Source organism: Salvia splendens, chromosome 6, assembly GCF_004379255.2.
Source record: "Salvia splendens isolate huo1 chromosome 6, SspV2, whole genome shotgun sequence".
Classification (NCBI taxonomy): Eukaryota; Viridiplantae; Streptophyta; class Magnoliopsida; order Lamiales; family Lamiaceae; genus Salvia; species Salvia splendens.
The window spans coordinates 21,637,983-21,647,562 of record NC_056037.1 but is presented as its reverse complement, the minus strand read 5'-3'; the positions used below and the strand labels follow the sequence as shown (position 1 = coordinate 21,647,562).

At 35.6% G+C, this 9,580-nt stretch overlaps 1 pseudogene; it reads left to right on the top strand.

Annotated features, from left to right (window-relative positions):
* Window positions 1–6,481: 6,481 nt before the first annotated feature.
* LOC121808965 lies at window positions 6,482–9,533 on the top strand (annotated as a pseudogene).
* The last annotated feature ends 47 nt before the right edge of the window (window positions 9,534–9,580 follow it).

The following is a 9,580-nucleotide window of genomic DNA, read 5'->3' as shown; positions in this document are numbered from 1 at the left end:
CGGTTGGAAGTTGTTGCATTTAGGGCAAATTGGTCGTTGGGTATTCCTATGATTTTAACTTGGCAATTATTAAAGAAAGTGTGGTTAAATATGTCAAAAGATGCCTCCTAACATCATGATTTTCGTTTCGACTTGTATGATTCTTTGATGCACCTCTCTCTCTCTCGCACACACCAAAAAGGAATGTATTGATACCATGATGATTGCAAAATATTCATTCAACTCCTCAATCATGCATCTTGTTTTTCCAAATTATACTCTTGGTTATCACATAAATATACAAATTGTATTTCAACCACATTAATATTAGTTAGTCATAGATCTTGTATTTCGTAAATAACACTATTTGGTCAATAATAAAAGATTGTGGAAATTTTCAAAATTTTAAGGTTTGGTTCCAACTAAGGTAAATTTAATTATATTAGTAATTATAGCACCAGGTCTGTAGCCTGCTTGGCAACTTAATATCTACGGTACTTTTTATTTATTTACTAATACTATCTATCTCTCTGTTTCCAAAGAATATGCACTTTAGATTCGGCACAAGTTTTAATATAAAATTGGTAAAGTAAGAGAGAGGAAAAGTAATTAAAATATTGTTAGTGGAGAATGAGTCTCATCTCAATAGAGACAAAAGAGTTTTCAAAATTAGAAAGTCCATATTCTTATGGGATTGATTAAAAAAGAAAGAGTGCATATTCTTATGGGACGAATGGAGCATATATCATTAAGAAACCTCTCCAACAAGTAATCTTTCCATTTTCCTTTCTTTTGTCTACCAAAATTTGTCCAAAGACTCGAGTTATTCAATTGCTCTAATTTGTTAAAGTTGATAGTTTGACGAGCATAAGAGCATCCACAACGGTGGCGTCCGTCGCCACGGCCGTCCGCGCCGCTGGCACAGCGCTGCTCGATGCATAGAGTAGCGTCGTGCCAGCGAGCAGCTGACGTGGCGCGCTGGGATTCGTCAACGGCATAGCCGTTGTGTTTAAATTTTTTTTTAATTAAAAAATTGGTTTTTAATTAAAAAAACCGATAAAAAAAATTCACTTCCCAAAAAAATATATCCGTTTATAACCGTTTTTTCCACTTTTAAATTTTTTTTTCATTTTTTTACCCCAAAAATACACACTGTCATCTATAAATACCCCCAATTTCACTCCCAAAAATTCACATCAAACTACACAATTCTCATCTTCATTCTATCATATCCATTTTCATCTTCAATCTCTCATATCCATTTTCATCTTCATTCTCTCATACCCTACAACATCACTATGTCCGGCCAAGACGATAACCCTACGGGCTCCCACGATTGGAACCCCGAATGGTTCGGTTCACAACCGTTTCCTAGTCCGGAAACAGACTATTCGGCCCCTCCTCTCACCCAAGATTCGGGCGTTCCGGGTGGCTACCGGCCATACCTGGTCGACGAGCAAGGTGTCTCCGATGGGCGATACGGGTGGACACCGGAGCCTAGGCCTCCCGTCCCTTCCCAAACTCTGACTCCTCCATCTCGCGCCGGTGTCCGCACATCGTACTCACCGGCGGATATGGATAGATTGTTCAAGGCGTACTTGGAAATTTCCGAAGATGCGGTGGTTGGCACGAACCAATCCGGCGATCACTTTTGGTGGCGCATCTCTCGGCGGTACAATGCAAACCGGCCGCCGGGAACGATCGAGCGCAACGAGAGTATGGTGCGCAACTGCATCGGCCGAGCCAACGACGAAATTGGCAAGTTCAATGGCTATTTCCTCCAGGAGTCGCGGAATGCCGGGAGCGGCCGGAGCGAGGTCGACATCATCACTGCGCCGCTGAGCACCTACCAATCCATGAACGGTAAGTCGTTCAAGTACCTAAATGTTTGGCAGGAAACGAGGACGCACCCGAAGTATCTGGGAGGCGTAACATCCTCCTCTAGCGGCTCCTCCAAACGGTCACGGTCGGCATCCCTATCCGACGCCGGCGAAGAAGTGGCTAGCCAACTCGCCGAAGCTAACTTGGATAGCCCCGACGCCGGACCAAGCGGTTCCCGACACCAACCGCAAGGAAGGAAGAAGGCGGCGGCCGAACGCCGTCGCGCCGCGACTCCATCTGCCCCCGCCCCCGAACCCGCACCCTATGTTCCACCTCCACCCCCGAACAACTCGTTGTGGGCCCTTTTGACCCAACTCAATATGGCCGATAGGTCAACTATGACCCCCACGCAACTTCAAACGCACGAGGACATGATATTGGGTCTCAAAAAACAATTAGGGTTGGTGCCGCCGGATGCGTAGTCTTCCTCGGGTAATATTAGCCAATAATCATGTAATTTTTAATTTTTAGGAGTTTAATTATGTAATTTTTAATTTTTAGTTTTTTAATTATGTAATTTTTAATTTTTATGATTTTAATTATGTAATTTTTATTTAGGATTTTAATTATGTCTTTTTTATTTTATTTGTAATTTGTAATATTTATTGTGGTTTTTTAATGAATTTTAGTATTATGGAAATGTTTTTGTGTAATTGAATTTTAAATTAATTGTGCTCGTCCTTGCGGAAGAGCACAGCTGTGGGTGTTGTGCTCTTGCCAGAGAGTAGGCAGAAAAAGTGGGGTCGGACCCACAACCGTGTCGCTGGTAAGAGCATGGTTGTGGATGCTCTAACTGCAGAAGTCATGAATGATTTTTCACTTTTGGTAAAACTATCGAGCTTGATATAAAGCTAAATGGATGTGTCCAAAATGGAATGATGTCGTGTTCCACTTTCCTTTAAAAAAGACTTGCCTGATTCTATTGAATTACAGTATTTTTATTATATTAGTAAATAATATCAGTTATAGTATTATTAATAAATTATTATAATTGAATAATTGAATAGTAATCCTTTCATCTTTTAAAAATATAAACTATTTTTATTTTAGTTTCTCTTTTAAAATAGAAAGGAATAAAAATTTCTTTCTATTAAAGTGAAACTTATTCTCCATTAATAATATTTCACTCATTTTTTTCTTTTTATCTCGCACTTAATTTACCAAATGTGATTTAAAACTCTTATCATTTTAAAAAAAATCTATTTTTATAAGATGGGAGTATTTATACATTATTTATAATTATCAATTATATATATATTTATTACATTAAGCTCGTGTAATCTATATGGTTGTATAATTTACTATTTTAATAAGACTAAAGTCTCAAAATGATCCTTAACATATTGCATTTTTTTATTTTGGTCCAAAACAATATCTTTTGAATTATTCTGTCCCTCACATTTGAAATCGGATCACATTTGGTCCATTTTGGACGGTTCCGTCAAATTTTTGACGGTTTTAATTATTGGGTGACAAATCAGTCACTAACTGGGAGAAACTAATCCGTAACTAATTCGTCACTAATCCTAATCGAATTCTATGCTAAATCATAGTCACAGACAATCCTAACCCACGTCTTTAGCAGGGAGTCTTGACAGAATATCGATAGTGGTTTCTAACGGTAAATTCTTTAAGAATCCTCTCGTCATTTCGAGATTGTTAAGAATGATTTTCTGGGCTTATTTGGTCAGAATAATCAATCAGGTCATTCTAGTCTACAAAATTTATCCCAATTTCCTCATCATTTCTCTACCTAAAAGAACAGACAGCCATATTCGAATGTTAATCAAAGAAATCGAACATTATCATATCAATTGCAAACTCCAAATCAAAATCAAAATTGGACGTAATGAGCAGCCCTAATCGATTGATACATACTCCTAAAAGCATTACTCTAACAAAGCTTAATTTGCTTTTCTCAGGTGGGGAATGGTAACAGAAATCACACAAAACACACAAACAAAGACTGCCATGTTAAAATGCGGGAGCTTGGATAGCTCTTTGCGGCTGAATATGATCGATGAATAAATAAGGGAGCTGAGGACACTGCTGAATCTGGATTTGCAGAAGGGAAAAATAGAAATTTTAAACCCAAAAATGGAAATTAAAACAGAAAAATCTATTTGGCGGGGGAAGGACGGCGGTGGAGAGAAGCGACGACGACAGCTCTAGTTTACGAGAGAGGCCCATCCACTACCACTGTATTACACTGATTCATTTAGTTATTTCATTTTCCTAAGAAATAGACAACAATTAGTGACAGATTAGTGACGGATTCGTGACGGATCAATTCTACGGATTAGTGACGGATTTGTTACCCGATAATTAAAACCGTCAAAAATTTGACGGAACCGTCCAAAATGGACCAAATGTGATCCGATTTCAAATGTGAGGGACCGAATAATTCAAAAGATAATGTTTTGGATCAAAATCAAAAAACCGCAATATGTTAAGGACCATTTTAGGACTTTAGTCTTTTAATAATCCTTCAATGTGTAATTTTCTCCTCTCTCCATCCTGTTACAAGTGCTTGATTTTTCTAATCACAAAATTTAAGAAATAATATCAATTAAGTTATATGAAGAAAATAAAATAAAATAAATGATACAAAAGATATAAAAAAAGATTGAAGTATGATTGTATAAGTGATAGTAATGTAAAAAATACTTTATTAGATATTTTATTTTTAGCTAAAAATGAAATCAATCAGTAATAGTTAGTAGTGTGACAGTAAAGGGAAATCAATTACACTTGTGTTGAGTGGGAGTTATTTTTGGTGAATTTTTTTTTTCTGTTCCCTTACACTTGTGTTGAGTGGGAGTTATTTTTGGTGATTTTTTTTTTCTAAACTTTATTCTAGTCCAGTACTCCTATTTCATTCGATTAATTTAATTGATTTATTTAGTGTTTAGTTAAATATGAAAAAATAAATAAGAAATAAATAAAAGTAGATTAGTGATACAAATAAAGTAAAAAAAACTAAAAATTAAATAATTTAATTTTTTTAGTTTAATCATACGTGTCTCGGACCCGCCTTTGGCGGAATCTAACTGAAAATGACTCCTTTAGTTATGATACATATCAAATCGATTAACATGAGACCAGATTTCCTTTATAACTTCATTCATTTTTGGTTAAAAGATCATATACTCTGTTCGTCCCATTAAATATAACTCACTTTCATTTTTATTTTATTCCACCCAAAATGATCCCTTATTAAAATTAGACACTCCTTTATCTCTATTTTATTCCATCTCTCTTACTTTGTCTGTTTACCCAACACACAAAATAAAATTGCATAAAATCTTGTGCTGTCTAATAAAGGGGTCATCTTCCTTGGGACAGAATGAATCATGTTTTTCCATTTTAGTCCATCTGCGCATAGGAGTTCCGATTCATTTTTACTATAAATAGTAATAGGGTCTCACATTCCACCAACCCATTACAATCACATTTTATTTAAAACTGATATATACAAATGTGACTCATATTTCACTAACATATTTCCACCCACTTTTTTTTAACATATTTCTTAAAACCTGTGCCGCCAAGAAATGAATCTCCTAATAACGGATGGAGGGAGTATTTTTGAAACGTTCCTGATAAGTTTGTAAATTTTTTAATTTACAAAAATCATTATTTTTAATTTATTTTTCTTTTTTTATGTACTTAATTTTCTTTCATATTTTATTTTTATTTTATTATTAATAAATAATTATATAAATTTAAAGGTCATATCATAGTGGACCTATCTTAAATTTTTGGTTCAAGTATTAACCACACTCCCGTTAGACTAAAACACGCACATTACTTTATTCTTTTTATACTTTCTTTATTCATTAAAATTAAAACGTTTTCATTTTTAGGAGTCTCGTTTAAATTCGGCACGAGTTTTAAGAAATGTAAAGGAAAGTAGGTGAAAAAGGATAATGGAATGTAACTCCTACTTTCATACTTACTCCGTCCTTAATGAATATGCACTTTAGGTTCAGTACGAGTTTAAATGCAATTAGAGAAAAAAAATAATTAAAGTATTGTCAGTGGGTAATGATTCCTACCTCATTAGAGAGAAAAGAGTTTCCAAAGCGCATATTCTTGTGGGACGGACTATAAAGGAAGAGTGCATATTTTTGTGGGACGAATAGAGTATATATTAGTTTTACAATAAAATGAGAGTAGAAAAAAGTTAGTAGAATGTGAGACCTATTACTATTTATGTAATATTCCAACCAGAACTCCTAAAGTGAGAGTCCAAAAAATGATAAATAGAGACTCCTAAACTGGGATGGAGAGAGTACTATATAAATAATTGTATAATCTTTATTTCTTTTTTTCTCTCACTTTATTATCTCCACTCAATTCATAAAAAAAAATTACATAAATATCATGTCGAAAAATAAATATTTTATACTTTGTGGGCAAAGGGAATAGTTAACGATGAAAAAGGTAATATAAAAATAATCTTTTTTCTATTTTGGTATCCCAGAATATTAATTCACTTTTATTTTTGATAAATTTTTTCAATTTCTTATGAGGATATGCTTCCTTATTATTAATATTTTAATAACTCTTTTTTTTTTCCGTATCTGTCATATTTTAAAAATTTTGTATTTGTAAAGAAATGAAGTCAGCTGGCTTAGCGATTCTCTCTCCTCTGTAAAGTCTGAGAAGTCCAACTCATTTCTCACCTCCTCCACCCCAAATCCCCTTCAATTCCTTAATCCTCTTCTCTAATTACACGATTCGATTCGATTCGATTCGAATCGATTCTCAATTGTGTCACTGAAATTGCAAAGTTATAGTAGTTGAAATGAAGCTGAATTCTCCATCATCATCATCATCATCATCATCATCATCATCATCATCATCTTCTTCTTCTTCTTCTTCTTCTTCTTCTTCGAAGAAGATATGTCCGTTGCTGAGCTGAAGGAGCGGCAGTTTTGGGCCCACTGATCTCGTTTGTTCCGGACTCTTCAGGGCCACACCGGAAAGGTAATCCCCCTTTACTTTTCAACAACAATCGCCTAATTTGTATCTTCAACATTTCCCTAATTTCAATCACCTAATTTGTTATTATCAATTCTTCTTCGTAATCAACTACAATAATTGTAGTATATACCTTGAATAAAACATTAACATATGAATTGTGTGTGCCAATGAATGTCGTTAACAAAGCTCAAAGCTGTTCTTTTGATGATGGAGTCAATGACTCGTATTAGCTCCTTATTTGGCAAAAATATATAATGAGTGAAAACATCTCTTTAATGAGTTAACTTGTAGTATATCATTCTGTATGTTTCCTTGGATTAGGTTGGTTCAGTTTTATTTTTAATAAGAAACCTCGCTCTATTGCAAAGATAAGGTGATCATGGATGTGCATTCTCTGCCCTATTTTCTGGAGATGCTTGGAGAAAACCTTCAATGCTATTGTCACCATAAAATCATTATTTGTTTAGAAAACAAGATTGTCATAGTTTTATCTTCTCTTATGGCATTGTTACATTCCTGGTTTCGTACAATAGATCATACTATATCATAAAAACCATGAATAGATGTTGAACCAAATGCATAAATTCATCCAAGAATTTACCCAGTGTCTTGTGTTCTGTCTTACATAATGTGTATCTACTTTTAGAAATAGATAAATGTGTATCTATTTTGGAAATAGGTCATCTTTTTCGGGACAGAAGGAATATTAAACAGCACCCTTTTCTTAGGTTTTCTCATGAGGAACAAAGGAAGGGTCAACTTGTTCAGATAAAAGTAATTTCAAATGGCCTGATGGTTCTGTGTAGCTCTAGAGGGAATGTAACAAACCCTTGCTTTTGTGCAATCCCAAATATATCAGCTCGAAATCAATCCCATTATCACTTTTGTCCGTCTTTGCTGTGATGCAATATATGTCAGCTTGACTTCCCAATTTATGCATCCGCGAAAAAAGAAATTGTCTGCCCAAAGAGATGTTTTTGACAAGTTATCTATATCTTGAGTTCATTTTTTTAAGCAAAATCTCAAATGTTTCTTAGGTGTATTCGTTGGATTGGACCCCAGAAATAAATCGTATAGTCAGTGCATCTCAAGATGGAAGATTAATAGTTTGGAATGCTCTCACTAGCCAGAAGACTCACGCAATTAAGCTACCTTGTGCATGGGTCATGAGTTGTGCCTTCTCACCCAGTGGGCAATCTGTTGCCTGTGGTGGCCTGGATAGTATGTGCTCTATCTTTAATCTGAATTCTCAAACTGACAAGGATGGGAATCTTCCAGTATCAAGAGTGCTTAGTGGGCACAAGGGTTATATCGTCATGCCAGTATGTTCCAGATGAGGATACACACCTTATAACTGCTTCCGGTGACTAAACATGTGTTCTATGGGATATAACTACTGGCCTAAGGACGTTTGTGTTTGGAGGTGAATTTCAGTCTGGGCATACTGCTGACGTTTTAAGGTGCTGGTTATCTTTTTAGTGCTTACATGAACTTTTTTCTTCGGAGCTTATCTGTTTCTATTGTTAGTGACTATAATAACACTTTTTCTTGTTCAGTGTCTCTATTAATGGATCCAACTCTAGAATGTTCATATCTGGCTCTTGTGATTCAACTGTCCGTCTGTGGGATACTCGTGTTGCCTGTCGTGCTGTTCGTACTTTTCATGGTCATGAGGGAGATGTTAATACAGTGAAGTTCTTCCCTGATGTGCATAGATTTGGATCTGGTTCAGATGATGGAACTTGCAGATTGTTTGACATTAGAACCGGCCACCAGCTACAAGAGTACAATCAACAACACGATGATAATGAGGCTCCTCATGTAACTTCAATTGCGTTCTCCACATCTGGTCGACTTCTGTTTGCTGGATACACCAACGGAGATTGCTATGTCTGGGATACTCTATTGGCAGAGGTATAGCTATTTGCTCTAGTCTGTTGAGCCTCCATATGTGATGGATTGATAGAAAATTAGATATGTTGCTCAACTTTCAACCAGATTGTCCTGTTAATAGGTTGTGTTGGACTTGGGAAAGCTTCAAAATTCTCACGAAAGTCGGATCAGCTGTTTGGGACTGTCTGCTGATGGCAGTGCCTTATGTACAGGAAGTTGGGACTCAAACCCCAAGGTTAGTCTTAATTTGTTACCAATTACTGCATGCTAGTCTGCTTATTTTTGCATTATGCAGTAAAAACTCCTTGTAGCTACCCACTGAAGCATAAACTACCTCTGTTGTCTCTTAAAAAAACTTTCTATTTTAGGAAGTGGACCCCATTATTTTCTCTTCCTCTCTCTTACTTTACTCATTTTTCTCCCCCTCTCTCTTACTTTACCAACTATTCTCTCTTATTTTACAAATTGTGTATTTAAAACCCGTGTCGTTTCAAAGTGTTGTATTTTTCAAAGATGGAGGTAGTATGAAAGAATATATGCTACTATTAACTTTATACCCGTTACAGATCTGGGGTTTTGGAGGGCATAGAAGAGTCAAGTGAGGAGTTGGAGAGTGATTCTAGTGGAAAATGTGCAGTCGTCGTCCCTCTTCATCCGAATTTCAAGATTTTTGATGTCCAAGTTGTGGGTTGTGATACCATTATTTGTTGTATTTTCTTGTAATCTTTGTGATCCCTAACAGACAGTTTGAGTAGATAAATTAAAATTTATGTGCAAGAGTTTTTGATCAATTGCAGTGAGGCTGAAAGCAAAAACATGTTAGCGTATTTAATCGCCC